This window comes from Aphelocoma coerulescens, chromosome 1A, assembly GCF_041296385.1.
Source record: "Aphelocoma coerulescens isolate FSJ_1873_10779 chromosome 1A, UR_Acoe_1.0, whole genome shotgun sequence".
Taxonomy (NCBI): Eukaryota; Metazoa; Chordata; class Aves; order Passeriformes; family Corvidae; genus Aphelocoma; species Aphelocoma coerulescens.
In genome coordinates, this window is record NC_091014.1 from 38,048,654 (window position 1) to 38,067,834 (window position 19,181).

A 19,181-nucleotide genomic window follows, 5' to 3' on the forward strand; every position below is an offset into this window, starting at 1 on the left:
CTAGGTTCCTTTTTTTTTTTTTTTTTTTTTTTTTTTTTTTTAAATACACCTTACTTTCCAAAAAGAAAAAGAAGAAGAAATAGCAAAGAGACATTTCTACTCTCTCTCTCATTATTTACTTTCTAAATTCTAGTTTTGATATTTGTTTCACTGGCCATGGTGCTCTGGCCAGACAAATGGTGATGTCTGGGTGGGCATTTTCCTGGTTATATAGATTCATCACCTTTCTGCTCATTCCCTTCTTTCACAACAAGCAGCACTTGATGCCTGCTGTAGCCAGGCATCTCCAGCTTTGTGCCTGCCTGCTCAGCCCAAGCCCTGGTATCCCATAATCCCATACTACCCTGCCCTTGAGACACAGCTCTTCATTCTGATTGTTAATCCCAGATAATAAATACCAGCCTTGAAACAATAGTTTACTTCTGTTCTCGTGATAGATGTTCTCATCTTCTATCTGATGTGCCAGTGCCTGAAAATATGTACCATGTGTGCTAATCTACACAAGAAAGGATTTTTGGAGGCAATATCTTTCACAAAATGGAAAGCAAAACTCAGATATCAGCAGAATTACAACCCTTACAATGGCTCTTATAGTACAAATATTGATTTGATTCACACTTTTCATGTTCTCGTGCAAAGGTTGCAGTATCTGCCATGGTATGAAATTTAAATTGGGTGACTCATCTCAGGGAAACCCTGTTTATAAGACATCAGAATCTGAGCTGGAAACCTTCCAGGTGATTGGTCCTCTCAAAGTCACCAAATTTCATGGCAGGCCAGTAAGTATTTTGGAATGTATAAAACATCAGCCTTTAAACAAAGAGGATTTTCTAATGTAGCTGGCTTTGCCAAAATTTCAGCTGGCCTATATCCACCCCTCTGGACAAACATATCCTAGTAATGATTATCTGTTTCAACATTGTAACGTTGTGGACACCTAGCTAGGATAATTAACTGAGGTCGTTCACAGCATTATCTACAGCTATTGAAAATTCAGAGGCATGTCCTTAGAAATAATGTGTCATTCTGTGCCTGTACAACCTAAAGGGTTGTACATGAGCAATTCCTCAGTACTGAAGTCTTTATTATCCTTTGAATATGTTCCATGTTTAGGCCCACAGAACCCTTTCCTGAAATGAGGGCTGTGGAAATACCATCACCTTTGTGCTTTGGTTATAACTGTCATTGCTTATTGGTGAAAGCTTCAATTAGCTTTATGCCACATCTGTAATGGAAGCAGAAACATGGGCTTCTGTTTTATTCTCAATTGATCTAGAGAAAAATTGACTTATAAAATCATTTAATAATATAGAAATTATGGTACAAATAATTGAATAATATAGACAATGGATAAAATCTGATTAAATATATCTTATTCAGTTAATTTTGCTGTTCCTATGTCAGTCTCATTTAGAATATTTGTTGTATTGTATTCCATTATTACTATTATTTGCTATCTAATTATATAGTTCTTTATGATCGGCAAGAAACTTCAGAGTTGTAAAAAGCTGTTCACTGAATAATTCAACACTTTTATGAATATCAATTTATTCAAATAATCATATAATTTCTTATTAAATCACTTAGGCAATGACTTTCTTTTCATTTTTTACCACTTACCATCAGACTACAGCAACATCTTGATGGATAAAGTAAATTTCTTCAAGAAATGTCCCTAATTAACTTGTAGAAAAGCAAAAAGATCATTCCAGTTTCCAGAGTGAGCTTAACGTAACTAAAACTTGAAACAAATTTCTTAGCACCTCTGCTTCATTTTCTACCCAAGGATATTTTTTCCATTACTACTACTGGAAAAACCTCCAAAAATATGGGTAGGTACCTGTTCCGGTTTGGCCAAATTTAGAAATATATACTCTGAGAGAAGGCACAACCACCCCTCCCCCACCAGGTTCGGGAAAAAAAAATAAATTTTCCTCGAAGGCAAGTGAAGAAGATGAAACTATTTATTTAACAAACACACGGGAAAGGAAAATGAGGTTAAATGGTAAAATCTTTTGCTGTGGAGGAAAAACCTGGGAAAGCGTTAGTGTCCTCCCTTTGGTCTCCTCGGAGCCGGGGCTTGGCCCAGGGCCAGGCCCTCTGTGCCCGACGAAAAGTCCTCCCGATGTGCTCTGAGGTTGAAAAGCAGTCCAGTAGCAAAGGGAGAAAAATCCGGAATTCTAGAGAAGGAAAAAAGCAAAGTCCAACTCTCAGTCTCTCTCCGGAGAACCAGAAACTGAAAAAAAAACTGGCCAAAAGCTGACTGGAACACAGCAAGCCGGGTGCTTCCTCTCTCCCCCGCCGCGGCTGGGAAGGGAAAAAAAAACCTCCTATCTTTATGTGACCTTGAACAAGCTGCAGACTGCTTTGAGAAAGTTTTGCTCAGTTTTTTCTTCTCCCTCTCAGGCTCAGTTTAGAGGCACAGAAAGGCACAAAAATTAATTTCTGGGCATAGGCAGCGATATGGGATACATATCATAACGTCACCCCAAGACATTCCACCCCTTATCCCATATTGTTGGCTCAATGCCCACAATGAGATATTCTAATTCTACACACACATTAATACATATATATATACATATATATATATATGTGCACAGCTATATGTGAACAGTGACAGTGACAATCAGCAAGCAGGGGTATACAAGCATTTCACACTACAATCAGATCTCCCTGTGGTACACAACGTGTTGCTCCATCTTTCTGCATTACCCACCATGTGCAACCAGGTCCCTGAGCAAAGACAACCCCACGGGTGGGTTTGTCTGTACTCGAGGCAGATTTTACCCACACAGTCTTTCCTTCGAGCCCCACGTTGGGCGCCACTAAATTTGTTCCGGTTTGGCCAAATTTAGAAATATATACTCTGAGAGAAGGCACAACCACCCCTCCCCCACCAGGTTCGGGAAAAAAAAATAAATTTTCCTCGAAGGCAAGTGAAGAAGATGAAACTATTTATTTAACAAACACACGGGAAAGGAAAATGAGGTTAAATGGTAAAATCTTTTGCTGTGGAGGAAAAACCTGGGAAAGCGTTAGTGTCCTCCCTTTGGTCTCCTCGGAGCCGGGGCTTGGCCCAGGGCCAGGCCCTCTGTGCCCGACGAAAAGTCCTCCCGATGTGCTCTGAGGTTGAAAAGCAGTCCAGTAGCAAAGGGAGAAAAATCCGGAATTCTAGAGAAGGAAAAAAGCAAAGTCCAACTCTCAGTCTCTCTCCGGAGAACCAGAAACTGAAAAAAAAACTGGCCAAAAGCTGACTGGAACACAGCAAGCCGGGTGCTTCCTCTCTCCCCCGCCGCGGCTGGGAAGGGAAAAAAAAACCTCCTATCTTTATGTGACCTTGACCAAGCTGCAGACTGCTTTGAGAAAGTTTTGCTCAGTTTTTTCTTCTCCCTCTCAGGCTCAGTTTAGAGGCACAGAAAGGCACAAAAATTAATTTCTGGGCATAGGCAGCGATATGGGATACATATCATAACGTCACCCCAAGACAGTACCTATGCAAGCCATCCTCATGTTTTGCTAACAGTGGAGAAAATGAATCCTCCACAGCCCCCAGTGTGAGCAAAATTAGAAAGTGATGGCAAATAGTGAAGCAGCTGCACTATCAAATGTTTTACTTTGGCACCAGAGTAGCTCTATAATCTTTGCACCTCACCTGGAGGGTTGAGTGCTACCAAAGAGACTGAAGGGTTGTGGCTATTGGAATTTGTTTGGAGAAAACAATTTCTGTTTCAAGGTTATCTAAGTTTCCATTAATGTTAATCAAAAAAAAAAAAAAAAAAAAAGAGTTATGGGAAAGGAGAGACTCAAATTTACGTCCCTGGCTAACAGCTGTAGTCAGAGCCAAAATTAGAATTAAAGTTTCTTAGGGGTTTTTTTGTGTGTGTCTCACTGCACTTGCTAAAGAGTAGAATCCAAATCTTGACAGAGGCATTAACACACCATGCCTGGCAGATACAGTGTGTAGATAAAAATACCTGGACATGAAATTCAGAACTAACCAACATACTGAGCAGCACCTTAAACCAGCAGCATATGCACAGCCAAGGAGGCTGGCTGGAGCTAGCCAGCAGGAAATACTGAGCAAAAGCAGAGTTGAAGTTGTCCCTCAGGAAAGAAATGCGATAGATTTTGGATACTTGTAGAACTGCTTGCTCCCTGGCTGAGTGAGAAAACATTCTTCCCTTTTCATCATGGTTGAGGGAAACATTTGAGCAATTGGAGAGCCAGGGCCAGTCTCAGCTTATGAATGAAGCAACGCTTGTGCGTTTTCCCATGCACCCAGCAAGTCCCTTAAGCAGTGCTGTGCAGGGAAGGGATCAGGAATGGTTCAGGTGCATTAATGCACCTTCCAGTACAGCTGTTGGGCTGTGGTGCAGAAAAGTGGCCTAGCTGATTTATAGCCAGAGAAAGAAAATTGTCAAGGGCATGATTACTGCACACCTGCTGGTTAAGGTGTGCTAATGGAAGATTTGGTACTGGGTCCAGGCTCTCCAAGAAGTGTTTGTGCATTTTACATTGACTTACCAGCTTTAGACAGTCATTTAGAAATACATTTCAGTGAAACCAAAACACAGATCTTCCAGCTCCCAATTAAGTGTCCTACCTCCCAAAACAAGTAGGCTCTGAGTTTTACATTCAGGATAGGACAAAGCATCTAAAGCAGGACACTGAACTCAGCTGACAGCAAAACAAGGGGTTCAGTGATTGTTTGTCCCTCTTCAATGCAGCATCATGCACTGCAGCTTCCTCATCCTCCTCTGAAGCATTTCATGAATGCTAAAATTGTCTCAAATGGGCAGACTTGACAGTGGGATTTGTCCCCTAAGTGTGACAGGGCATGTAAGGCATTTTCCCATTTGCAGCTGACTCTAGCAGCAGTCAGGTGAATGTTTTTTGGATCACACTTTTTTGCATTAGCACTTTAGTTGCTCTCAAAGATGTCCAAGTTTAGAAAACCTCAGCTTTAGCCCAACTCTGGACCTGGTTCTTAAAGGTACACTTGCACCTAAATACAGTGCTCCAATTTTTGAAAAACTGAACAGCTTTTGGTTAATAGTTGCTACCTGGATTTTGAGAGAGCTTGTGCACAAGTCTAAGAAGAGGACATTTGAATGTAACAGTACTTTAGAACAATCTGCAAAAGCTAAGATACTGTGTTCAAACCCATCCACATTAAATGTTTCTTCTGCCAACTTGGTAAATATTCATCCAAGTAAATAGCTTGGAAAAATTAATTGGCCCATGAGGAGTTGTCATGTAAAATTTGTATGCTAGATTCAGAGTTAGAAACTGTGAAATAAAGAGTTTTCTGTTCCTTTTTAAGGGCAAATCTAATGTATTCAGGAGTCAGTGAAGTGCCAGAATAATAAACCAGTTGTCAAAGAAGTAATATTACTTATTTAGATTGGGAAGCTGCAGGTTGTTTGTCTTAATCTAAAATTCCTAACAGCACGTGATCATTAATTGAGGGCATGGAACATGTACAAGTTAAAATGAAATGAAACTGCTATATATTAAACATTTGCACAAACTTATGCTACTGTTGAAAATGGAGCTGAGTAAATGATTGGGCTTTTGACAATGAATGAAAAGAATGGAAAAATTAGATCCATTTAGAGCAACAGGGTATTGATCCTTGTAATCCCACTGCATTTTTGCCTCACTAGAGAGATTAACAAGGGGAAACTCGGTCTCACTGCTATCTTAGTACAAACATTTGGGAAACCTCACTAAAACGAATACACTATTTAAAAGAAATAGGAATAGTATCAGAAGCAGAGGTTATTGTAATTTGAAAACAATCCATAGTATGTTGATAGCTACTTTCCAGAGCAGGGCTGAATGGCCATTTTAGGAAGGAGAGGGAGCTAACCACCTATTGAGCCTATTGTTCATGCTCCACTTCAGGGGATACCTACTCACAGATTTTGACTGGGAACAGTCATAAAAAGAAAAATAAAAATTAAAAAAAACCCACAGAAACATGTAATGAAAACTAAAAGTTGTTAGATATCTCCCAGAGAAAGAAAATCTGAGAATACTGGAAAGTGAGTCTGGCATGCTCAGACAAGGTCCTTAAAAATGTGCCAGAGCACTTTTCTGGAGACACTGATCCCATAGTCCAGAAGTTTGATTCACAGTTTGGGCCAGACTCTGATTTCCTCCTATTTTACGGGTTGACAGAACCTTGGCAAACATGACAGCTAGGAGCTATTTTCCTTGCATTTTTAAAGAAATAAGATGTGACAGTTCCTTTTATCACATTGATTATATTTTTCTCCTTTTCTGTAACAAAAGGAAGTGCTTTTACTTTCAGTCCTGAGGGTGTCAAAATGATCTTGGATGTTTTAGCTAATTTAAAGAGAAGAAGGTGCAAAGATGAATGCATAATATCCCTAGGAAAAGTTTCTTACAAACTTTTCAGATATCCTTCATTAAATATTACAGTAAAAACTCTTTCACACTATAAATTATACAGACTCACAGACTCTCATAATGTATGTTACTCAGTTAGGTACCTGTATCCAATTTTAAAATTATTTGAATCACAGCAAAAATCATTTGCTAATACTCATTTGAGTTTTAATAGAGTTTTTATTAAAATAGATCTGCAAATTCTGACATTTTATAAGAAGCTTAAGACCAGTGAAGGAGAGGGAAAATATTGTATTGCTCTGGGATATATGCTGCTTTGGGAGACGATTTGTTCTCTAGCGATATCTTATTCTTGTCTCACTGCACACAGTCAGCTACTGCACTTCATCCCCTGAGGGTGCCAGAGTTACTCATTCACATCCATCCAACGTCCTCTGTGGTGTGATACTGATCACCACCAGTAACTAATGGTAGCTACTTCACTGAGGCATATACGTTGCCATAATCAGCCTATCTAGGTATTCATCAGAAATTTATCTGACCACATCTTCTAGTTAACAAGGATACGTAAAATGAAGACTTCTAATTGCTGTTAGCTATAGAAGCTAACTGCCTGACAGATGCTATCAGATACCAAAATGAGCAGGTTCAAACAGAAATCTCTTGAAACTGACTATCAAAATTGTTCTGTTTTATGCTTTAAATAAGGGAAATATTTTAACGCCTCTTAATAAGTAATATTTACTCCTTATAAGCACCATGTTCCTGTATCCATAAGGAAAAAGGAAAAAAAAAATCTGGTCTCATTTCCTGGTACCATTCAGGAAAACCCCTAGCTATTGCATGAATGTATATTTAAGTAAAACATTCTTCTTTCTGGGAAAATTTGGACAGCTCTGTTCTGCGGGTTACAACATTTAATACTTTGAATTCTTATTCTATATCGTTCCCACTTCTTGTCCGCTGTCTGATGCTGGTACTCAGGAGGTGTCACAAGATCTAGAGCTGCATTTTGACAGAGATGCTTCCTGTATTATCAGAAGTACCAATGAATTTCAGTTTATTTACTCTGAAAAATTTACAAATTTCAACTTCATTAGCAAATAGATAAAAATAACCTTGTTAGAGCCTACAGTAGTTTAAATCACTGCTGCCCCAGACCATGGGCAGTTCATAAAATGATGAGAAGTGGCTGAGAGAGCTGGGGGTGTTTAGTCTGCAGAAAAGGAACCTCCAGGAGAAATTACTGCTCTCTGCAAGTACCTCAAACAAAGTTGTATCCAGGTGGGGGTCAGGCATTCTGCTAAATATCAAGAGGAATTGACCTCAATTTACACCATGGGAGGTTTAGATTAGCTATTAAGAAAAATTTCTTCACTGAAAGGGTGATCAGGCATTGGAATGGACTGCCCAGGGAAGTGGCTGAGTCACCATCCCTGGAGGTATTTAAAATATGTGAGGATGTGGCACTTGGGGACATGGTTTAGTAGTGGATTTGGCTGCTAATCCCTATACTAAATGTCATCTGGAGGTTACTGTATTTCTCTGAAAAGGACTTTTAAACGAATTTTTAAAAAACATTTTAAAAGCCTCGAAAAAAAAATTACAAATAATTCCCACTTTGTCTATTTATAGCATTTTATTAACTCTTTTAAACATAGTTTAATAGGCAAGGTGCAATATGTTGTTAAAATATACACAATTTTTACTGTTAAAACAAAGAATGTTTGAGCCCTACATTCATCTTGCTTGCCAGCCATAACCTCCACTCTTTTCCTACATCTTCTTTGTACTCTCTTCCTGGTTATCTATTTACTATATTAACAAACCCAAATCTTCTAAATTTTTCACCCTGTGACAATCTTACATAATATTCTATCACCTAGTTCACACCAGTGTAGATTCTAATTCTTCCCAGAGGGTAAGCAATTTTTCTCCAAGGACAAAGGTCAAAACCAGTGTTGTCCAGGGGGGTAGAACCCTTCAAAACAGGCAGAGAAATACTCTCTGCACTCTGGGTTCCTACATTTTCAACCCATGCACTAAATGATCTCTACGGCCAATAGTAAGTTACATAAATAAACTATAGGACATGGTCTTCATTAGGACTCATTATGGAAGTAATTTCTGTGCTAGAATACAGTTCTTATATAATCTGACCTCTGCATTTTAGAAGTTCAAGTTGTCATTTCAACTGCAGTGGCTTATATATTGTGAATTGGAATCAATAAAACATAAGTCCTCTGGTGTGTTCTATCCCTTTAATGATCTCCCTCAAATAAATCAATTTTGTATAAAAGAAGCAGAATATCTTAACTACTTATATCTCCAGGTTTTTTGTTCCTTAGATTACAAAAGTATCAGTAGATAGAAGAGTAATTTTGCATTTTGTACTACTCTTTTTTCTTTACTCACTTTGTCTAAGATATTATGAACATTTTATTCAGGCAATATCACTCCTGCTACTCACTTCCAAGGATACAATTATTTCAGGTTGAACTTAATGCAAACCTAGACACATGAACCAGGAGATTATATTCAAGGTTAAAAATATAAATATGGAATTCATAATTATCTCCAGAGATATAATTACATGATGAGGAGAGGTGTTTTAATTGCTGTCCTAGATAAGGGCTGCATAACTACTATGTTCAAAGCTGCAAGTAGAACAATGAAATTGTACAAACTAAAGAAAAGGAACTACCCAGACCCCTGAACAATTTCAGAAATTCTTTTTATATACACAGCACATGATTCCCTTTCACTTCCTTTGGCTTAAAAGTCATTCCTAAAAAATGCCTTGTGCCATCCAACATTTAATTTTGTTGTTTATGTTTCCAAACTGAACAACTCTTTCAGGACAACACAGTGCTATGAGTCCTCACACAACTGGAATTCAATATAGGAAATTTTGTTACATGAAAAATATAATTTGCTTTAATGGTTTTCCTGTTTTAAACCTTGTCTGCATCCACATATTTCTCCTTTCTCAGTGTGTTCTGTTTTGTGGGATATCCAGGGGGGCTCTCTCCAGAAGGAAGAGAAGAATTTTCTTTTTTTCTTTTTCTTTTTTTTTTAATAAATGTCCTCACGTAAAAATATGAAAACTATACTTTTGAAAGGCCCATGCATTCTGGAAACAATAAAAGTTCTCCTGTTTTTGCAAAGAGTGTTAAAATTAAAAAATAATGAGTCTTGCGAAAATTTCCTCTTCCTCTGCTTCAACAGTCACTACAGAACATAATAATTTGATACCAATATTTTCAGTAGTTTTCAATCTTTGTTCAGAATACTAGTGAAATGCCCAACCAAACAAATAGGGTGACTAAAGGGAGGACTACAGAAAAGGTGTAGAAAAATCAGTGGTATGTCTAACTTAGCTTTTCTCTATCCCGGTTTTATCTGCCCTTTTTCTACATCCAAAGTAAATTGATTATAAAGTCTTTCATATCTATTTCCTTAGATAAACCATTTCATTAATTGCATAGCCAATTATGTCTCTTACCTTCAGTGAATGATGAATGGGTGGTGCCAAGCAATAGGACAAGAGGCAACGGGCAGAAAGTGATGCACAGAAAGTTCCACCTGACCTGGAACAGATTGTCCAGAGAGTTTGTGGACTCTCCCTCACATTCAAGAACCATCTGGACACAATCCTGTGCCACTTGTGCAAGGATGACCCTGCTTGAGCAGGGGGATTGGACTAGGTGGCCTACTCTGGTCCCTCCCAACCTGACATCCAAAATTTTCATGAATTAATGAATAAACAACTAAAAAGAAAAGATTTTTTTCCCTACACATTATTACCCATTTTTCTATCACAAATAAAGATAGTGATCAGAGTGCCACAGTGTGCCAATCAATTCCATTATTTAGCTGTATATTTATTAGTTTTACATTTTCCCTGTCAAATTAATTTCTCTTTATTCTTTTCATTTGGAAAAGGGAGTATAGAAAATTTTTGTTCTGTTTTCCTGGAACAATATTTAGTAGCTTATTACAATTCTCACAGTCTCAGTCTTTCAAAACCTCTTAACATTTTATGAAACAATAAAGAATCTGTAGCTTTAGTTTCAACTGAAAAATCACAATGAAAAACTATCTTGTTACCTTTGTTTTACTGTGTTACCTTCTAACACTGTTTCTTGGTTTGTTATTCTTTTAGAATCCTTGAAAATATCATTGCATACGCCTATGGTCAGGTGTGCTTTATCTATAATGCTGAATTGGAGGGGTTCAGGGGTTGATTTCTGCCCTCAACACCAGGTGGAATGCATGAGCTGATACCCAAGAGCCTTGCAGACTTGTCACATCCATAGTATATTAATCCTGTAGTGAAATACGTGAAGGGGTCCAAAACACAATGAATGCAGGAGCTAAAAATTAAATAGTGCAGATAATTATGGGTTACATAGGCAAACTCAATTCCAGGACGTGTTATTTGTCTTTACAATTATTGTCACTGGAATGGAAAGCTTGCAGTGTACATATGGGAGCCTACATGCTGAAAGATGAATACTGAATGTCAATCTGAGGTGGAAAGCACTTGAAAAAGAGACAGGAAATAAATGAAGATTTGTCTTTATAAAGTCATTTCCAGCAGAGATCTTTATAGCTAATCCACTACTGCCCACAATAAATACATAACCAGTAGGATAACTGGGAACTCAGAAGGCATACTACTATACCACAGGATGGATAATAATTATGTTATTCAATTAATTATTTAAAACAATTGCATAATTAAATCAAGCCAACAATTTATATGACTGAAAATGTAGGTTGGCTCAAGGGAATGGATGAAATCCAGCTATTTTAAGGAATTTTGCACAGTAGTTAAATCATTATGTACTTGGAAGCAGTGGATCTGAATACCAGAATAATACTCTATGCATATTGTGTATTAATGTGTATGTGATAGGAATATGGGAAGAGTGTGAAGGATTTTTTTTCGCTGTGTAAGATTTTAAAGAGTTTCTTTGTAAAATCTGCAAAGCTCAAGATAGAAAGACAAGTAACATGTAAAAGTAACCCTTAGGAAATTATTCATTACAGGGCTTCTCTGTCCTCGGTGTTTATGATAATGAAAACACAACAGTGACAATTAATCGTGAAAGCTACAACTGAGATGTCACCACTGGATATAAAAACAAACAGAGAAAAGAAAAAGCAAGCTGGAAGTTAATCAAGAGAGGACAGAAAAATAAATGAAGTGTGAGACATTTAAGTATCATAAACATTTTCTGTAGTGTTGATTTGCTAAGAAAACTTAAGCATTACTGGGGTTACACCCCAGGCATACACTTGAGACTAAATAATGAGCACATTTAATCAATGAAACAAGTGAAAATAAGGTTTCCCCAAGAGAAGAGACAGGAAATCTATTCCTTCCCAGCAAAATGATAAATAACCTACCATTAATGTCCCAATGGAAAATGCTACAGAAAGGTCATAATATAGCAGGTTATTCCTGGATTTCCAATGAATAGCAAAAGAAAAATTATATATATATACACATATATATAAAATATAGATATATAAAGAACTTGGAACAAAACAAGCTAAAAAAATAGAAAACCAGAAAGGAAACAGAAAAGCTGTGTATACAAGATTTTATAATAATATCTTACCATAAAAACATAGCACCCCAGTGAAATTGTTGGCACTACCATTTTGCCCTCTGTGAAAGAACAATTGCTTCTTATTTCAAAAAGAAATGGTTATTACTTCAATAAAACTAGGCTGAAAATTAGAAGTCTTCCCTGTACCTTAAAACAAGCTTGATTATAGAATAGCCTTCCCAAAGAAGCAATGAGTAGAGCCAGCTTCATTGTTTTCCAGAGGTACACAATAATTTTTCTGAGCAGGATTGGTTCCAAGGTTCCTCAACCAGGGGATACTTTCCTCTCTTTTGAAGAAGTTTTTGCACCAATGGTGGGGCCATCTGCCACACTGTCTGTAGCCGTTGTCCCTACAAGCTAAAATGCCCTGTCAGTAGCTTTAAAATACAGTCCCCTGTACAAAGACAGAAAATGGAGAAGGCAGAAGGTCTTGAGTTTAGCTTTACAAAAATGCAGATGGTACACATAGCCACTAGAGAACTCACATTTTCAGATTTGAAAAGGAGAAGGAAGACATCATTACTAGGAGGGCAGAAGGCAGTACAAGGAGTTCAATTTTCAGAGAAGTGTGGCAGTGATTATAGTGGCCAGAACATGGTGAAGCTGACCACATAGACAATGCCCTTGCTAGCACCGCTAATTATATCACTTGCAACAGTGTTACAAGAATGATGACAATTCACTCAGCATGATGCATTCAAGGGGATTTTTTTTCCTAACTTTACATTATACCTGCTTTAACCTCAGGAAAAACGACATTTTTGCAATTTAAATGAACTGCCCACTGAAATGGAAATGTCTAAATTCTCTACAATTATCAACACAAGTCTCTGCTAAAAGATTTTGTTATTTTAATTTTGGCAGACATAGGTCTAGACTTGTGGCTTCTACAAAGATAGTTTCCCATCCCAGTATCCAATAATTTCAGGCATTTGACAGCATACTTTCACAAGAGGTGTCGGTGATTGCTTTAATGCATAAAGAAAATCAACCATTTAGCTAGGAACAAGGAAGCAAAAAGAAGGGAATATTTTCTTCACATAAAAGTTGACATTCCTGTTTCATCATTGGTGCACATGGTCAAGCTGATAGCCTTTTGTTTTTCAAAGTATCATCAGCCATTCCTGTTTTCCAGAAAGGTTCTGAAATACGTGAAGGCTGTCCAGTGACCATAAGCACACTGAAAATTTATTTTCTCTATTGAAGACCTTTATTCCTGCCAGGTATTAAAAGAACCCCACTGAGCAACCAAAAGCTTACACAATCTTTAGGCAGGTGCTTATGAAAAGAAAGTAAGACTAAGCTAAAGCAGAACATTTCACAAAATATTTGCTCTCAGCTTTCAGCTATCAGCTTACCTGGCTGAGACAGAGTTTGTACTTTTGTACCTGCCTGGGTGTGATTAGTAGCTCTTGAAAGACATTTCCTCCACAAGGGACATTTTCTAGTAGTTTATGAAATGATTTACTCTTGTGTTACATAAAGCATTGAATGGCAATGAACTCCTAAATTAAATTTGCTGTGTATGAAAAATTCTGACTCAATTGCCTATTTTTCTACTGTGAGGAATATCTACCAATATTTTCTAATACCTTCTCTGTGTCATCCATGATTTTATAGTCAGTGTCCCTCTCCTCAGCTGGCTCGTCTTCAGCTGATGAGTCTTTACCAAATGGATCTCTTCTCCTGCAGAAGTGTCTCTATCTGTGCTCCTTTTCTCCTTACTTAATACCTTTCTGTAACTGGTTGCAACAGACTGTGATAGAGGATACCTCAAATCATGGAACTATGTAAAGAAAGAATCAGAAAAGCAATATTTATTATATGTCCAGAAGGCAAACTGCTATGCCACCGGTTTTGAAGATGCAACTTGTCTACCCATCCATAATAAATCAACAAAAACCACACCTGCGGTATCATTGCAGTATTTGTCTGTGAAGAACACTCTCTGTATCTTATCATGCCTAATTAAAATAACAGCAGAATTTGTGGTCAGGGAGAAACTACAGTATTCTGATATTTTGTTTCAGTTGAGTGGAAATAAAAGTAGGAATTAAAGTAAATGTTTTCTGATCAAGAAATTTCCTTTTACATTTTTTCAGAACTCTTTAAGAGTTTTATGTTTGTGCTCCACTTTGATAAGGTTAAAGCACTTCCTTGATGCAATGTAGCACTTCCTTTTGACTGCAACACTTCAGCTTTTATTTATCTTCATTTCATTATACACAACATACACTAAGATAAAAATGCAAAAGAGGAAATTACCTTGACCTTGTTAGAATGAAGTTTTTCAATGCTATCTAATAAAATTATCAAGAGTTTATTAAAATTTTCCTTTAAAATTAATTTCCACAAGACCCTTGGACTTCCATGAATTAGTGTACTTTGAAGAATGCTGTTCTCACACCAAATGTTTGACCAAGAGTAATTATTACTCCCTCTTTCCTTCACATAGGTGTTGTCAAGAAAAAGCATATTTCCTATTAAATGAGGTGCAGAGAGACTGAAGCACTTGAGGAGCCCTCAAGGACCTTATGCTCATAATATAGATGCTAAAGTCTTCATCCCACCATCCGTCCAAAGCTTACAGTGCCTGAAAACTCCAAGAGGCAAGCATAGGAAAACTTTGTTTACAAGTTTTAGATACTATATTCTAATTATTTAATTTCACCCCTAATCAGCAGTGACTACTCTAAAATGAAACTGGTAGAAGGAAAGGCAGATCCTTAACTCAACTACTTAAATTCTCCATTATTTATATTAGTTTAAACTGATATAGAAAAAGAGCCTGAATGAACAGAAGTATTTAACATTACATTACTTTTAACACAGGGGTAGTGTAAGCCATTCCAGTCCTTCCTTGATCCTTTTTGTAAGCTCAGCTTATTACTGAAGCTCGGAGCTTGCCCTGAACTATGCAGAACATCAGCTCTTTGAAAGTGGACTGTGAAATAGGTGACCTAAAGTATCTCTTGGAAATTAAAAGTAGCAGACTGGGACAGTGGGAGGACTAGCAAAATCTGACACTCGTATAACTTTATTGTATGACACCAGACTGAAAAATCCAGGCTTTAAGGGCTATTTTTAAACATGCACAGCTGCACAGACTGCTTGTAGCAGCACACCTGATGTGACAACTTTTGAATCATAGAATGGTTTGGGTAGGAAGGGACTTTAAAGGTCATCTAGTTCTAACCACCCCCCAATGGGCAGGGATGTCACCCACTAGATCAGGTTGCCCTGGGCCTCACCCAATTTGGCCTTGGGGATACTTCCAGGGATACTTCCACAACTTCTCTGGGAAACTGGTTCTAGTGCCTCACCACTCTCTGGGTAAAGAATTTCTTCCTAACTTCTAATCCAAATGTTCCCTCTTCTAGTTTAAAACCATTTCCTTTTGTCCTATCACTACTGTCCCATGTAAAATGTCACCCTCCCTCTTTTTTATAAGCTCCCTTTAGTTACTGGAAGGCTGCTAACAGTTTCCTTGGAGTCTTCCCCAGGCTGAAAACCCCAAACTCTCTAAACCTGTCTTCATAGGAGAGGTGCTGAAAAAACTAAGATGCCAGAAAAAAAGGTGAGGCAGCTTTTTAGCACACTGAAAAGCTCAGGCAAACTCAGTATAGAAAGGATAGGCAAGGAGGTGTGGGGTGGATCCCATTAGCCCCTCAAGTCCCTCTTTGCCTACCCCAGAGCTTATCTCACAGGCAGACCAGAAACTACCTGATCTGCAGCCAGTAGTATGGCTCGTAGTTTGTGGGCAACATACTCTACAAAGCATTTCTGAAAATGTCATGACTCAATCTGTTCAGTTGCTTTGGCTGCAAGTCTCTCATCGCCCAGGTCAGAACTTTGGTCAAGGATCAGCCTAAAGGTGGTAGGATGACCACATTGCCCTTTTTATAGCCAAGTGGGAGAGGGTTTCTAGTAGCCTGAATAGGATATGTTAGTGTTTTTTTCCAGTGTAACATGATAGTATAACATAAAAAAGCTGAAGAGCAAAGCTTTCGATGATGCTGATAACATTTTAAAAAATTTTCTTAATTAATTTTTCCTGCTGTATTGCACAGCAAGAAACAACATATGTTCTGTGAGCTCCAACTGTTCTCCACCTACCTTCTTTCCCAAAACAAAAACAAAGGAGGAAAAATGTAGAGCTATTTCACTTATGCATACCACATATTTTGGATAATTGACCTAATCTTAGTCCCAAAGTGTAGTGTTGAAGTTTTTATTGAATTCTGGAACTTTAGTGAATGACTTCTTTCTGAGGTTATCTGGTGCATTCATCTTGTTCCACTTTATTCATAAAAGAGCAGAATCTAAGTATAATTAAGTATAAGTTCTAAGTATAATTTGAGCACCAAAACATTACGTATTTCTGAGATAAATAAAGGTCTCCTAATGATGTCAAAAAAAGGTGGAGTTATATCAGAAATTATTCCAGCTATTATTGCTTTACTAGCAGCTTTGCCAAATAGGGTTTAATGAGGTAGATAGCTTTATCCTATGGTGACAGAAGACTGGGTCTTCTCTAATGTTGGCTGGTGGAAAAGAAGAAAAGATTAAGTGCTTTGGGACTTGACTGGACCTCACATATTATTTATAACCTGTGTGCATATAACTGTGTCTGCACAGTTGGATAAAATTCTCACATAGAGAGTAGATTTGCATTCTCCTGCTCCGACATGACTAGAACAGATTTTTCAGAATCACTTTTGGTTTTAGCCATGTTGTGATTATTACCTTCAGTCAGCAAAAACTTCCAGGGCAAAAAGTCTAGCTAGAAAAATTCCTAAAAATTATTTATCAAAATTTGAAATTTTCCTTATTGGGGGAAAAAAAAAAGAGAATAATACATTGTAAAAAGTTCATCAAGTTCTACATTAAGTATCAAGTCTTGAAAATTAGAAAGAAACTCTTCCTTATTTAGAGACAACAATTTTCACATTGTGGGAAATCTGTCTTACAGACATTCAACCAGGCATTTATGCAGAAAGAAAGACAAGCTTTCCTCCTGGTTGGTGAGATCCTTGAGAGTCTCTGCATTGTATTGCACTTCTCATTTTGCATTGAGACAGTCACTGAAACACATTTTTCCAAGGAAATTATAAACATAATGAATCTCTTTAGAAGAAAAATGCATGTCTTGGTACTTCACATATCCCCTCTAATTCTTTCAAGTCTTTTGCATGTGTTTGCTTTCTAAGTTGCATAAAAATAAATTGAAATATTTGTCTATTATTTTAGTACCATCTAGCAGTTTTTCTCAACTATCTCAGCTCTGCGTGCATCTCATACATTACCTGTCTCTACACATAACTGTATCATTCACCACAACTTTTAGGTTCTTTTATCACATCTTAGAGTAATGGTCTGATTTATTTTTCTTTCTATTTCTCTAGCTCTACTTTGACTGCTAAGACACGTTCATGGTGTTTGCTTGCATTTGTAATTTTTTTTATCTACAGTTTTGAATGCACCTCTTTCTCATGTTATGAAATGTTCTTTGCTTTTGTAATTTTTTGTCTGCAGTTTTGAATGCACCTCTTTTTCATGTTATGAAATGTTCTTTTCATTAGAAAATACCTATGATGCTTATGTTATCATTAATCATAATCTCAAGTGTGAAAAGGCTTTTGCATATAAGTTGGTAGGTGTATAGAAAAAAACTCGTTATTCAAGTTGAAGTCAATAAAAGACAATTTCTAAACACTTGTTATGCTTTAGGATTATTCAAAAAATATTAATGTAAAGTGTGCAAAACTTCCAAATTTACATGCCTTGTCTTCCAAACAGAAACTTATTTGATGCCTACTTAATAGATAGTACAATTTAAAAGTCCTCCAAAATGAAATATTTGTTTATCTTTCATTGGATTTTATCAGTATGGCACAAATATATTTCAATTAAGGGAGTATATTTATGTGAGTAAGCATATGTGAGATACTGTACTGCTAGAAATATCTGATGCAGGGCATTTAGGTTTGTCTGCAATATAATGAATACATCTTGTCATTATAAAGTGTTCAATGGATATCTTTATGCATTATAATTATAGCTTTACATTCCCATTGGACAGCTCATATAGAAATGATTCCTGGTTACAAGTGGCTGCTAGATTAAAGTGAAATGCAGACACACTTCAGAAATAGCAAGGTTTATAGGAGACGATGGTGAAGTTACAGCCATAATACATTTTTTAATACTTTGGTCACTTTCTACATAATTGTGTCTTTATGACACTTGTTTGCAGTAGCCTATTAGTAGTTGGAAAATGTGATGAAGTTGCCTGCTCATGTTGGCAATCAGTCACCTGGGAAATAGATGATAATAGCCAATCACAACAATAGATTTTTCTCTGCAGTATTATATCAAAACCATTACTTTTTAATCACCTTTATTCTTGTTCTTCATTGACAGCAATTGTGAAACATCAGACCATTTAGAGTATAAACCAAAAAGACATTACTGTGCTATGTATGTTTTATTGTCTTATTAACATTTTTCCCCTACATATTTTTAGACAGCTTTTAAGTGAGCAGTAGTCACTAAGGATCTCATCCAGTATTTAGGGATGTCAAGGAGCAGGATCCAGAGGGGTTTAGGAAAACACCTTTAGAGCAGAAGCCATTAATTTATTAATGTCTATAATAATTATTGGGATACTTTTATGAGATCTATGCACTTGAAAAGTTTTAGTGTGAGGCCTCTAACATAGCAAAACCTGCTTCCTTTATGCTGAAACTGAAGATTTCATGTGGTTAGGTGTTTCCCTTTATGTAACATTTACATATTCTCCATTTCTGTGTAGGAAATATGAAATTTCTGTACTTGGCAATATATAAGCAGCTTTTCTGTCTATCAGATATTATCTCACATCTTCTGACAATATGTACTTCCAACTTCATGGAACCATCCAACAATATTTGACGGCCAATTCAGTTCAATTCTATTGAAGCTGCCATTGTCATTTTTGTAGTTCCCTTCCCCTTCCTCCTCTTCTGACAAAACACAAGTACTCAATATCCTTAGTCAATGTTGTTTTACTTCTTACTAAAGGAAAAACTGTTTTTCCTTTGGTACTAAATCTATACTCAAAGCTCCACAGTTTCAGAGTTTGATTTTTAAAAACAGAATCTGTTTGGTTGAAAATAGTACACAGGCTTCCCATCTAATATA